Source organism: Elaeis guineensis, chromosome 1 (genome assembly GCF_000442705.2).
Source record: "Elaeis guineensis isolate ETL-2024a chromosome 1, EG11, whole genome shotgun sequence".
In the NCBI taxonomy this organism is placed as follows: Eukaryota; Viridiplantae; Streptophyta; class Magnoliopsida; order Arecales; family Arecaceae; genus Elaeis; species Elaeis guineensis.
The window spans coordinates 108,573,908-108,578,570 of NC_025993.2; the positions used below are offsets into that span (position 1 = coordinate 108,573,908).

The 4,663-nt window shown below is 38.2% G+C and overlaps 1 long non-coding RNA gene and 1 other non-coding gene across 2 annotated transcripts; both read left to right on the plus strand.

Moving 5' to 3' along the window:
- TRNAR-UCU (transfer RNA arginine (anticodon UCU)) lies at positions 1 to 73 on the plus strand. Its single transcript has one exon. It is a non-coding gene; the product is annotated as a tRNA-Arg (tRNA).
- A 2,011-nt stretch (positions 74 to 2,084) lies between these two features.
- LOC140854774 (uncharacterized) lies at positions 2,085 to 4,209 on the plus strand. The gene is made up of 3 exons (XR_012137920.1): positions 2,085 to 3,089; positions 3,290 to 3,440; positions 3,540 to 4,209. It is a non-coding gene; the product is annotated as an uncharacterized lncRNA (long non-coding RNA).
- Positions 4,210 to 4,663: the final 454 nt, after the last annotated feature.

Consider the following 4,663-nt stretch of genomic DNA (forward strand, 5'->3'; position numbering starts at 1 on the left):
GCGCCCGTGGCCTAATGGATAAGGCGTCTGACTTCTAATCAGGCGACTGTGGGTTCGAGTCCCACCGGGCGTGAAAAGTTTTCTTCCTACAAATTCAATTAAAATGCCAATATATATTGCAAATAATTTTTTTTTTTCATATCATTTTTTTGTTTATTATTTCTACTAAGAAATTTTGGGTTCTTTAACTAGTCAAAAATAAAATTAACAAGCTTCTAAATTTTTCATTATTATTCTTAACATTCTTCAGATGGAAAAAATCTAGATATATTTTTTTTATATTCCCATGAAATTTTAAAATCCGAAAATTGTAGTAGAAAATTGCTTTTTGATTACTTAGTATAACACTTCAGTTTTCTCTTGTCGATCACTTGAGCTTGGACAACCCTGCATGACGAGCTAGCTGCATGGAGCGGTTCTGCGTTGCTTTACATGGTTCGCATAGTTGGGCTGATATAGCTTGTTGGGTAGGGGCTATTCAGTGTTGCTTGGACTAGTTGGGCCCTCCAATAAATTTCTTCTTTTGAATTTTTTTTTTTTTCTTCCCTTCTACGTTTTGAGTAGAAGAGCTTTATACTTTCTCTTTTCTTCTGACAAATTCGATTGCTTCTTCTAGCCTCCTTCCGATTAAAAAAAACACTTACATACATCCAATGTCAAGGTTATGGAGATATAAAACCCTTCACTCATTTCAACTCTACCTTTCATTGAAGTGGGCAGAGGATTTCTTTTCTTCTTCTTTTTCTTTTTTTTTTTCTTTTGTTGGAAAAGTTGACAGAGATAACGTTGGTAGGCATTAGAAAATAGTCTCCACTTCGTCGCAATATAAGGCATTCAACTTATATCTCTTTCCACTGGGTATTTGAGCCAACCCACCTACTTTGAGCCGTCTTGCCTTTTTTTCAATATTTTTTCTTGATAAAGCTGATAATTACTCTTCTGTGTTTTGATATTATTCACCTTGCTTCTTTAGGATTTTAGAGGATCCACTACCGTCTGATAGTTTAAGTTCTCTACAGCTTCGCCTGTAAGTAATTTTTAAAAATTAAGGTACATGGTAGATTATTAACTGTGCAATAATAAGCCTTATCTAATTTGCTAGAAGAGAATTTCTCCAATGTTTTTTGGCCTAATAGTTTCCTAATACCTATAACCGGGTTACAGGGGCCAAGCTCATATGCGTATCTGCATGCACACATCAAGATTTGATCAATCCAGATAATTCTAGGAGTTCAGGTAAATTTAACTTGAAGAAAATCTGTAAGTCAGAGGACTGAATGACAGTATTATACACCAACATCAGACGATCATGACCTACCGAACTCAAACATTTTCTTTTCAGATATTTAAACTTTAATTACTATAGCTATTTAGGTTGCAACTACATTGAGTTGCACTTAGAAGCTCATGCAAGGTGCACCCAGTAGTTTTTGTCCAAAAATTGACATGAATTTCAAAGGCCAAATTGGCATGAATGGAATGAGTCGCTTGCTCATGTGGAGCCATTAGATGCCTATAGCATGTGGCATGTGTCAAGGTTGCTTATGATCATTACAGTTGCAACATAAGCCTTATCCTCTATTACTTGAAAAGTAGACACCTACACTGAATGACATCTTATTCTTGGTAGTGCTTTTAGTTCTTCCTTCTTTGGACTGTAGTCCTTGGGGAGAGGAGAGCTCTCCTTAGGGAGGAAGAAGGAAAAGAACCTAGTGTGCCAGCAAGTGACATGAATGGAAAAGGTGGGCATGCATGAAGTATGATATGAAACCATATTAATTCACGTCATCATTTAGATGGGCAACAAGGGAGACTGGGTGCATTTATGAAATCATAAATGTTTGTATGGGCTTTGGCATGTTATTATCACAAAACAATCACCTCTGTCTTTTGATTTATATCTGTTCGATGATAGGATCCTGAATTCATGATAGCAAAAAATGGATTTTTTTGATGGTGATAGCAAAAAATGGATGATTGGATCAAAACACACATTCAGAGCATGCTTGAATAATCCTACTGGATCCTCAAGATTTGAGATAGGATTTCTAGTATTACAGAATATGAGGCCTAGCCAAGCTCATATCGGCCAGACCTCTCCGAGTCCATTCCCAATTTCCCACAAGAGAAAACAATCCTGAGATCTTTTTTCCTCTACCTATAAGATATGCACTTGCCCACTCATGAATTCTGTGGACATAGGGCTTGCTTAGTTTATGTCTTTTTCCCCCTCTCTTTGATCCTGTAAATCCTGCTGGATTGCACTACAGGATCGTCCAAACAGACCCTTAATATTTCCTGTTATCATGAAGCCAAGCATCCCTTCATCACAAAACCAGCGATCATTCTCCTATCAGTTTTGAATAGCTACTGCTTGTTTTGGTGCTTGTGTTATGAAGCTGAGATGCCTTCCTCAGTCCTCAGCAGTCAGCACCCATCGTCACTATCTTAGTCACAGGATTCCTCTACTGCTATCATGATGCATCCTCCTTTCTTTTTTTTTGGTTATAGAGGATGATGCATCCCTTCCACAGATACTCTTGGGAACTCTCTCCAACTCTTGTTCTTTTCCTTTTGTCTCCCCTACACGGAATTTTATCTTTTGGTCAATCTTCAGCTCTCCTTTGTTCCTCTCCACCCTTACAAACTCTACGTAATAACATGGACATCTCATTTCTTCCTTCTCTCTATATGAGAGGCAAGTTAAAAGGATTCAAGAATGCTTTACCAAAAAATAGAAAAAGGACTTCAAGGATAAGAGAATAGTGGAGGTAGTGCTGAGTGTTTTATGAATTTTAGTTCAAGGAAGAGGGAGAATAACGAAGGTGGTGGGTGGGAAGAGACGGTGGTGGAGGATACGGTGGTGGCAAAGAAAAGGGTTATGGTGGAGATGGACCACGGCACAACGGCCAAGCGCGCCATTATGTGGGGCCCTCTTCCACAATCAAACTCTCCTTACTCTCCTCCATGTACTACCTCCACAGCAATCAAACTGCAAGGAAAAGAAAGTTGCCACCCTGCCAACTCTCTCAGCCCCCTCTGCAAGGCCTGCAAGGCAGTAGTCCCTTCTTCTCCTCCCATTAATCAAAGCAAGTTACTTTCTTCCATCTCTTTTTCTCTTTTATCTATTTTCTTTCCAAATAAAATTCCCTTCTAATGGGAAAAAGAGTAAAGAGTAACTCTCTCTCTCTCGCTCTCTCTGACTCCCTGATGCGTTATTTCTTTTTATTTTAAGTAATTATATAATAATCTTGCAATTGCTGGCGTATGTTTGTTTCAATATATACAGTATAAAAGTTTCTGACGATCAGGTAGCAGTGAAAGCTCTTGTGATCCAAGGACCTAAGCTTGCCACTAGGAACTCAACCAAGTTAGGAAGCTGATGGCCGCTGTGGGCTGGTGCGTTGAGCCACATAGACCAAGCTCTCCGTGTTCTCTTGGTCTGTCATGAACTGAAAGGAATGTTACAGAGAGCAGTCAGAGAAAGGAATTTCTATTTCTTGTAATGATGTTTTGACAAACTTTTTATGTACCTGTAGCATGCTGGGGAGCAGCAGTGAGGATTTTGTGGAGCAGCGTATCAATAAAGACGAGAGCTTGACGATGGCTGTGAGGAAAAGGAGCAAGGGAGTTGGTGGGTACCTGGTCAGTACAAGATGGCAGAAGAATTTTTCTGGCTTCTAGCCTGACTCAGTAGGACAAACACTTCCCTAACATTATTTATCCTCTATGTATTGCTTCTCTATAAGAAAAGGTCTGACTTAACCCTACCTGTGCAGTTCTAATAGCATGCGTGAACTGCATTGTGCTCCTCCAGCTAAATATGTTGCAAGTTGCAGCGTTTACTTAAAAAAAAAAAGTTGCAGCTTTCTTTTGATCTACATATAAAAACTTTTACATCTCAGAAAGCATTTTACAACTTTATAGAACTCCTTTTTCTTTTTAACCCTTTTTCAGTTTTGATCATAGTTTTCTGAGACCAGGAGGATGCCAGAATCGTGCAGGTGATAAAAGTTCGTTAATGAGGGTTGGAACAGTGACATGGCATCAAGTCATCATAACCTTATCTAATTTTTGGTTATCTGTCCCCCTTAGTCCTCAAAAGTAATACACTAGTTTATCGACTGGATGCTCTCATTGATTGTACTAAAGATTTGTATTCAGATCTTGACTTTATGTTAAAGAGTTAACCCCCAGTGTGTAGCTCATTAATTTCTTCTACGCCTCCCGTTCCCCTAGTGAAGTATCCTTGGCACCATAATAAATCTTGAATTTTGAAAATAATGACATTTGAAAGATGTCTGGGTTTTGAATTTTCAATAGAGGTGCTGAAAAATCCTAAACCAAATTAGCGTTAAGTAGATATGGTAAATCAAGTTTAAATATTGACTTTTAAACCATTCAAGATATGATCTAGAAAGATTAGTAGAATTGGTATGAACCACTTTAGCCACCATGGAGAGGATTGCATAAGGTTCAAGAGTAAGATCTATCATGTTACAAAGTCGAACCATCCATCAAACTTTTGAAGGTCTTAACTTTCCTTAATGATATCCAATTGATGTGCCCCTTTATTGAAATCAGGTAATTTTCGAATCTCTAGAACATGGTTCTACCTTTAAAGGGTGCAATTTGTCAAATGATTAGGACTAAATTTCATAAT